The sequence below is a fragment of the Amblyomma maculatum genome, chromosome 1, assembly GCF_055883805.1.
Source record: "Amblyomma maculatum isolate TAMU_Amacu chromosome 1, ASM5588380v1, whole genome shotgun sequence".
NCBI lineage: Eukaryota > Metazoa > Arthropoda > Arachnida > Ixodida > Ixodidae > Amblyomma > Amblyomma maculatum.
In genome coordinates this window covers 435,646,063-435,655,454 of record NC_139344.1, presented here as the reverse complement: position 1 = coordinate 435,655,454, position 9,392 = coordinate 435,646,063, and the positions used below count along the sequence as shown (strand labels likewise).

Genomic DNA, 9,392 nt, shown 5'->3' with positions numbered 1-9,392 from the left:
CTCGCAAATAGCTGGGTGGCAATTTATCTTGGATAAATAACATCACATTCTTATCGCAAGTACAAATTTCGCTAAATAAAATGCGGATAATTTTTCTTGCTCGTCATAGCTTTAGTACACAGTATCTGTAGTATCTTGGGAAAATGTTTTGCGTGCATGGAGGATAACTTAAAACACCGAACTTCCACGTCATTGCAGCAGGGCAGCATCCAAGTGACTGCGCACATGTAAGCGGAATAATTGTTTATTTTTATTTCTTGAAATACCCTTAGGCCCGAAGAAATTGCTAAAGGCATGTGTTGCAGCATCTCAGATACTACGCAGCAGGGCAGAGCGAAACGACTTAAAGCCACAGTTATTACGACAGAATACTGTCCCGTTTGCAAATGTAAGCGGCGTAGTAGAATAAATTGCTGGAAACCCTATGCTACTTTTAGTTGTGCATATGGCTAATATAAACAGCATTTTACTCGAATAATAGACAGGACCGTAGCGTGGCGATCGTAATTTGTGCATCATGGCCTGCATGTTCGCTTGTGGGAACACATGGACAAGCATGGAAAGGGTTTAGTGAATTTGTGTTCTATAACACTCCACAATGGAGTGGTTGCAAACCCTGCGTCTGCGCCCCTGAACTGCATATGAAGCATTTACTCCTCGCGCCGCATTTTGTGCAAGCTCAGAGTACGTTAATAAGTCCCGGCTGTTTTATTCATTCCCGTGACATCGTTTGCGAAAACCTCACAGACACATTCGCGATAACAAAAAGAATAAGATTGGGATGGTGCGCATTTGGCAAGCACTCGCAGATTATGACTAGCAGCTTACCGGTATCGCTCAAGAGGAAAGTATACAACAGTTGCATCTTGCCTGTACTCACCTATGGGGCTGAAACGTGGAGGCTAACCAAGAGAGTTCTACTTAAGTTGAGGACAACCCAGAGGGCTATGGAACGAAAAATGGTAGGGGTAACATTAAGAGATAGAAAGCGTGCAGAGTGGGTCAGAGAAATAACTCAAGTTACCGACATTCTAGTAGAAATTAAGAAGAAATGGACATGGGCAGGACATGTAGTGCGAAGAGAGGTTAACCGATGGTCGCTTAGGGTAAACAACTGGATTCCAAGGGAAGGAAAACGTAGCAGGGGGCGGCAGAAAGTTAGGTGGGCGGATGAGGTTAAGTAGTTCTCAGGGGTCAAGTGGATGCAGCTAGCACAGAACCGGGTTAAGTGGAGAAATATGAGAGAGGCCTTCGCCCTGCAGTGGGTATAGTCAGGCTGATGAGGATGATGAAAACACTTAAAAATTTCAGTTGACAGTCTTGCTATAAAATTAACTACTTCTTCACCGTCCTTTATTCGTTCGTCCTTGTTATGCTCAGCGTCCCGTTTAAAACCTTACTATGCTATATATCCTTACTCCGTTCACGTAGTGACCAAAGCATCACTCATGAAACGCGGAGGTGCTTGCTCGGCCACTTCATTCTACTTCAGCGAAATCAATGTTGCCAGTGAGCGACTTATAGGAAACTTTAAAAACTGTTAAGACCTAATTAAAAATAGCGAAAGCATGGAAACTCTAAAATTGAAGCACCGTGGAATACAAGTGAGATGAGCCGAAATGGTTAATGGCTCGTGGTGAAAGCAAATGTTGCAACTTCGATCTAATCACAATACTTCTTCATAGCAATCAATGACAGCTATGCATATTGCCTCTTGACAGTTTCTTATTTGTGATTCAGCGTCTGCGACGCCAAAATCTTTTACCGCGGTCACAGATATAATGTAAAAATAGTGCTAGTATTTCTTCTGTTCCAGATCAGGGAAAGGAGCATAAAATTTATTCGTTTTGTGAAAGAATAACCCCCAGGGCGCCGCAGAATGAACCGGTCTTGGATATATGAAAAGGATTTCTCAGGAAGTCTGCTGAGTTTTCGGGAACTAGCTGCAGGTGGTACAATGGCGTCGTCGTGCATAATGCGGTGTTTCGTCGCCAGGAACAACGGCAATCGCTTACAGCTAAAACAGTGTGGTGCTCCGGTAGCCCCACAAGGTGTCCGAAGGGTGCACACTAAACAACGGGAAGTAAAACCGGACGCGGGTTGCTTTACAACTTTTATGCCTTTATAGCATAGCGGTGACCTATGCCGCGTGCAGCTCTTGTAAAATAAAGAAGTAAAAAAAAATATCGTTACACTCCTAGGTGAATACATGTGTGCGGCGTCTTTGAGTGTGCTACTGCACTCAACTACATTGTTTAAACGTATACGATTGACGTTATTCCTGCTAAAGCATGAAGGCAATAAAGTTTGCGAATATGTTCGTGAACAATGTCTCAGACGAAGTATTTTCGTGTATAAAAGAAGGGTTTTCTGCGTGGTAGACCACACTGAAAAGAGGTCGACAACGGCACCAGATTGCATACATTAGCGGAGAGCAAAATGGCAGGAAGAAAAAATTTGTCACGATTACGTTACTTCCTAATGCAAAATTTGGGCGCAGCTCATCAGCTGTTTCGCCTTTTCGATAGATTGAGGCAAAGATTTCGAGCAAGACACGTAAGTACAATTACCGACAACCATTCTTTTATTTTTCACAAGTGTTCCTTCAAGAAACACTCCACTAACAGTTTTTGGCTGTCATGGAAGAAGCTTTGTGGTCAGAGAAATAAAGAGAGCAATTAAGTTATCGGGAGGTTGCGCGAAGCAGCGCGTGGGCCCAGAACATTGCGCGACGAACAGATAGCAGCGACTGACTGATGTTGCGGGTGGCGCAGTGAGTGAAGCTCGTGAGAACGGGATGCACGCACAGTGATCCGCTGATAGCAAGCCGGCGTTTCGGCAATAAGAGAGCACTCTCACCGCCACGCAGGACGAGGGGGGGGGGAGGGGGGGCTTCTCTTTCTGCATGGCGGCGACGGTGTTCTACGCAGTCATGTTGTCTTGACTCGCTGGCGGCGGCAGCGCAAGCAGTCAGTCGCTGCTAGCACTACTCGCGCCACTCTGCTGGACAGGAGGGAAGGGTAATTTGAAGTCTATTTGTATGAGTGTATTGGTATGTTCGGATATTGAGCGTTGCTACTAGAATGCTCCTTTCAAACGACGCCATCGCTTCATCGCTTAGCAAGACCAGGCCGCGCCATGTAGTGCCGCCCCGCCGTGGTTTAGGATTCGAAGTTGTCGCCGCTAAGAAGCGACGACGATCGTATCCTTCTGGTGACGCGCTGCTTCTTCACATCGGCGACGCACCACTGACATTCTAGACACCGCAATCGCTGCTCTTGGCTCTCTCTAGTCACCTCATCATGGCGCCGTTTAGCCGTCGCAGAATCAAAGTCCATAGCTGTCACACTGTCTTTTCCAGTAGATTTCAGGGCAACTTGCGGCGAACCGGTAGTACTGCTCGTGGTATCCGACTCTGGTGGACTAAGCTTTGATGCAGGAGTATCTCCTTCAGTGCATCCCTCTCCATTGCTCTGCACTGCGTCCGTTTGTTCATCAACCGTTGCGTTAGAGGCTGCCTTCTCCGCTTCATCCTCATCCATGTGCAGCTCGCTGTTATCGCCGAACGCTCCTCTTCCAGCAGCTAGGGCATACGATCTCGTGCATCCCGCCTCTTCGTGCCCAAAAGCGTGGCACTCATTGCATTTGGGTACACTGCAGTCACGCCGGGTGTGGCCATTCTTGTGGCAGCGTAAGCATATCGGCGCCCGCCCTGGACGACGACTAAGACGGTGGCGTTCCCGATACGCATCTGATGTGGTATGCGATCCAGGCTGTCACCTTCACGAAGTATCAGCCGAACAACTCGGGTGGTCGAGTCGGCGTTTTGAAAACTGCCGGTCTTCCATCTGTCGCCAGATACTTCTTTCACTTCACTTTTGACTTGCATAGTAACCTTGACCGCAACCTGCAGACCGATGCATTATTCTTAGATTTCGCAAAGGCATTTGACAAGGTACCACACCAACGCCTATTACTAAAACTTGCCTTTTTAAATTTAAACCCCAATGTTCTAGAGTGGATTAAAGAATTCCTTGCTAACCGATCTCAGTTCGTTTCTATTGACAATCACAGCTCAGGCACCCTGCCTGTAACATCCGGCGTTCCGCAGGGATCTGTGCTCGGCCCGCTTTTGTTTTTAATTTACATTAATGATTTGGCACTACAAGTATCATGTATTATTCGCATTTTCGCCGATGGCTGTGTAATTTATCGTACCGTTACTAACATTTGTGATTAAATGGCCCTTCAGAATGACCTTACCTGTGTCTATGAATGGTGTAACAACTGGTTAATGACGCTAAACGCCAAAAAATGCAAACTCGTCTCATTCCAACGTCATCACAACCCCCTTATGTTTTCCTATACAGTTGCTAATTCACCCATAGAAAGCATTCAATCCTTCAAGTACCTCGGTGTAACCCTGTCTAGCGATCTTTCTTGGCGAACACACATCACCACAATCATATCCTCTGCCAACAGATCTCTAGGTTTCCTAAAACGTCATCTTCGTCATGCACCGCAGCACGTTAAACTTCTGGCTTATAAAACACTTATCAGACCTAAACTTGAGTACGCTAGTCCCATCTGGAACCCTCACCAAATGTACCTAACAAATGCACTTGAATCAGTCCAAAACCGCGCCATCCGCTTCGTTCATTCTGCACATTCGTATACCATCAGCATTTCATCTCTGAAGAATATTTCCGGTCTCGAAAGCCTCGAAGCTCGCCGCCGCATCGCGAGCCTTTGTTTACTCCATAAGTTGTACCACAGCACTCTGAATCAAACACCTTACATTACTCATCCGACCCGCATATCTCACCGCACTGCACATCCGTTTCAGATTGCCCGGCCCCTATCTCGTACTGCAACTTTTTCAGGTTCCTTTTTCCCCCGCACTGCTGTGGACTGGAATACCCTCCCCACCAACGTCGCCACTATCATGTGCCCATCTTCTTTTTTACATGCTATAACTACTTTTATCGTAAGGCAATGACATGTATTTATTAATGTTGTATATATTAACCCACCCCTTATGTAATACCCCCGGAAGGGGGCCTTTAAGGTGAATAAAGTGAAGTGAAGTGAAGTATACGGCAAACGCGCGTTTAAACGTATTATAGTTGCTGACGTTGAACGCGCACCAGTGCCCTTTAAGTCTTACTTTTTGCCTTTCGGGGTCCCAAAGCGCGCACTGTTTTCCTTTAACAAGGATGTGCCCTAAGCCAAGTAACTTTTTCTTTGCATCTTCGGTTCGGAAATTGACTAACCAGATATGAGACATCTGGTATGCGCCGATACCCCCTACCTGTTCGATGACACCGGCGTCTTTCATCGGTTGGCAGAAATTTTCTCTCCTGTAAGGGCTTCCATTGATGTCGCAGTGAAGAACAAGCATAGTTTTAAGTCCTTCCCCGGTAGGCAGAGGTGGCAGTACAATCCTGTATTCTTGAAGTCTTTCCAACAACGACATTCCACGGCCATCATTGGCCGTTACCGCAGCTCGCGAGGAGCCATTCTACTTCCGGCCACCGGCGTGTACGGACGAAGAATCATGAGCTCCGGCGAAGCGGCGATTGCGGCCCAGGCTGGCCGCGGTAACAGGCTTGACGGAAACGAAGATAAAGAATATCAGATCATTTTGCCGCATCTGCCCAGCGGTCGTGTTGTTTTCAACACAGTGTTTTTGCACGGCGACGTACGAGTGCGACCCTTCAGGGTTGAAGATTTCCGGGACGCCCTGGCCAAGACTGGTACGCTCCAAGACGTGGTGGCCTTGGGGGCTTACCAAATAAACCATGTATGGGCGGTGACTTTGAGCAGCACTGAAGAAACTAAGCGGCTGCTAGCCTTCAAGGAGCTTCAAGTGAAAGGTCGACGGTGTATCATCATTGACCCGGAGGATCAACAAGTGAAGCTACGGCTCCACTGGATGTTGCATGGCGTGGCCGATGAGGACATCCGAACTGCTTTTGCGGCTTTCGGTGAGGAGACCGAAGTGACCCGTGAGCGGTGGCGAGTCCAGGGCGTTCACGAAAAGGGCTCAACAACGAGAACCGTGCTCCTGAAGTTGAAGCCCGGGATGAGCATAGAAGACCTGCCTCACCAGATAAGAGTAGCAGGGGAGTTCGCCCTTGTTGTGGTGCCTGGGCGGCCAATGCAGTGCCTGCGCTGCCGCGGGACCGGTCATGTGCGCCGGGATTGTAAGATTCCGCGTTGTTCGACATGTAAGCGTTCTGGCCACTCCGAGGAAGATTGCGTACGAACGTATGGAGTGGCTGCTGCACCGACAGTGAGGGCGGACATGACGGAGCACCGAATGGATGTCGCAGATACAGAAGAGGCCGCAAAAGGGGTCGTAGAAGGTGAAAAGCTAGCAACAACGACAGGCATGTTAGTGCTCTCGGGGGCTGGTGACGAAATAATCAGTAGACCAGACAAAGAAGTCACACTACCAAACAACGGACCGTCAGAAGAAGGAAGGGTGAGCTAAGCCGAGAGCTCAAAAATTGAACTTTCGGAGTCTGCGGGCAGACAGGAAACCCTCGAAAAGAGCAGCGGCCGAGCGACCAACGTCCAAGGCCCTGCGAAGCGTGCCCACGACGAGAGCACAAGTGAGACAAACAAGGCAGAGGCAGATAGCAACGACGAGCCGCCAATAAAAACGCCAATAGGGAGGAGGGCGACCTTCAAACCAAGACCGAATGTCTCGACGGACAAAACAGCTGCCGAAAAGCCGCCCCTGTCAGAAGGTCTGCCATTCCAACCTTATGGTTTTGCGTCAACGAAAGCGTCTAGCACCATGCTAGACATGAAAGGTAAGCACCATGCTCTTGGCCTCTTTTCATTCTAAGAAAATGGCTTATGTACTGTCACAAAAGATAGCGACCCTTAACGTGAGAGGTCTAGCAGCGGAAAGGAAGCAGAGCCAAGTCCTGCGCCTTTTAAATGAAAATGACATCGATGTACTCAGAGTTCAAGAGACAAAAGTCGAGGGTGAACAAGAGACCGAGAGCATGGTGCAACGTTTCACGTCGCGGTTTTACGCAGCTGTCAGTCATGCAGTCAGTACTTCTGCTGGATGCGTCCTGTGCAGTCGCATGCTTCTTTTCCGTCGTGTCGGGGGGGGGTCCTCGATTTGAGCTTTTGCTCGGCTGAGTGGCGTGCTGTTTGTATATATGCACCTACGGTAGTTAATGAGAGGGCTGCTTTGTTTGATTTTGTTGAGGAGTATTTAAACACGGATAAGCAACTTGTCTTTCTGGGAGATTTCAATTGTGTACTGAGCTCCGGTGACAAAACTAGCCATCGTACATTTAGGGATAGTAGCACAGAGGTTCTATCGCGCTTGATTGACGAATTTGCAATGGAAGACGTTGCAGAGTCTCTCAAGAGCGAGCGACGGGTTCAGTATACTCATTTTCAGGGTTCTAAACACGCCCGCCTTGACAGAATTTATGTATCCGCAGAACTGGCTCCAAAATGCCATGATTATTATGTTTTGGCGGTAACGTACTCAGATCACTGCTTGGTTCAGGGTGCAATTGGAACAAGAAAGGGAGGTAGCGGTTTTAATTGGGAATTGTGGAAGTTAAATAATAAACTGCTGAATGACTAGCAATTCACCAAACTAGTAGAAGAAGAAATTAGTAAGATTTGTCAGGAGGACGCCCACGAACTGGGTCAAGAATGGGAACTGTGTAAACAACAAATTAAAATCAAAGCTATAGAAAAGGCCAGCTGCATACGTTTTCAAGAAAAACAAAATTAAATGCATTTAAGATCTTTGCTAGATAAATTGTTAGCCCTGGAGTGTAACACGCGAGGGTTATACATGGACGACGTTATAAAAATAAAAGACTTCAACTGAAGGACAAAGAACGTTATCGCGGAGCACTGGTGCGTGCGAGAGCGGAAAAATTGGCCATGGATGAGACGCCGACAAAAAGATCGTTGGGAATAGAAAAAGCAAATGCAAGGCGAAATCACGTGGCAGAGGTAGATTGGGCAGGACGCACAGAAACCGATAACGAAGGAATCGCCAAATCTTTCCGGGAGTATTATGAACAGCTATTTTCGTCCCGAGAGGTTTATTTGGACCGTTTTAAAGAATCCTTTCTTTACGCGATGACAAACAAAAAGAAAGACTGGAGCGGCCAATAAGCGAAAAAGAAGTGCAGCAGGTAATAGAAACTTTAAACCCAGGGAAATCAGTCGGGTCTGATGGCCTGAGTGCGGTTTTTATAAAGCGTTCAAGGAAAAGCTATCACCTTTATTGTGTGCCTCATTTAATGGAGCATATGAACTGAAAGCACTGCCTGCGTGTTTCGGATCGTCGCACACAGAACTTATTCCGAAAACTGACCAACCAGATAAGCTTAGGCAGTTGTCGTCTTACAGGTCCATTGCTCTGACAAACGTTGATTACAAGATTTATATGAAGGTGCTTGCTGGCAGACAACAAACGGTTATATGCGAACTAGTGAGCCCTCACCAAACGTGCGGTATCAAAGGGCGATCCATCTTTCAGAACATTCACAAAGCGAGAAGTGTGCTCGAATGCTGCGATGCAACTTACGCACATGTCGGGATACTGCAGTTGGACTTGGAGAAAGCTTTTGTGGGGCGCATACTATTCTGTTCAGTATATTAGACTATGTTAATGTTGGCTCTGTTATTGGAGAGGGAGTGGCCTTGGCGTACCGTAACTGCACTACGAGATTAGTTGTCAATGCGTCATTGGGGGCCCCCATCAACGTACGACGTTCGGTGCGCCAAGGTTGCCCCCTCAGCCCTCTTTTGTTCGGCATTTATATTGAAACATTGTGTTTAAGCATTCTACAAAACAACGACATTGACGGTTTTCGACTGCAGGAGTCAGAAGTCAAATTACTGGCTTACGCAGACGATGTTGCGGTTTTTTGTGTAAATAAGGAGAGTATACAGAGGACAGTGGTTGTGGTAAAACATTTTAGCAAAGTCACAGGGAGTCAAGTTAACTGGGGTAAGTGCCTGGGATTTTGGCATGGAGAATGGCAGCTGACCCCCGACACTTCCGCTAATGTGTCGTGGGTTACAACGCCTGCAAAGTACTTGGGTGTGCCCTTGGAAGTTTACAAGGAAAGCGAGCCATACTGGCTAGAGCAGGTCAAAGCAACCCGTGAAAAAGCGGAGGAATGGAAAAGCGCTCAATTATCAATATTTGCAAGAGCCGCAGTTTGCAACCTGTTTTTAATTAGTAAGTTATGGTATTTATTGCAAGTGTTGCATTGCTCCCGTGTAAATGTGCAAAAATTGCATCGAGTTTTTGCGGTGTTTGTTTGGGCCTCGAGCTGGGAGAGGTGCAGTCGGACAAATTTGTTCCGGCAGGTGAAGCATGGGGGGCTCGG

General features: G+C 47.3%; 1 pseudogene; it reads right to left on the bottom strand.

The window, feature by feature from the left end:
* Positions 1–3,161: 3,161 nt before the first annotated feature.
* Positions 3,162–5,401, bottom strand: LOC146209465 (uncharacterized; annotated as a pseudogene).
* Positions 5,402–9,392: the final 3,991 nt, after the last annotated feature.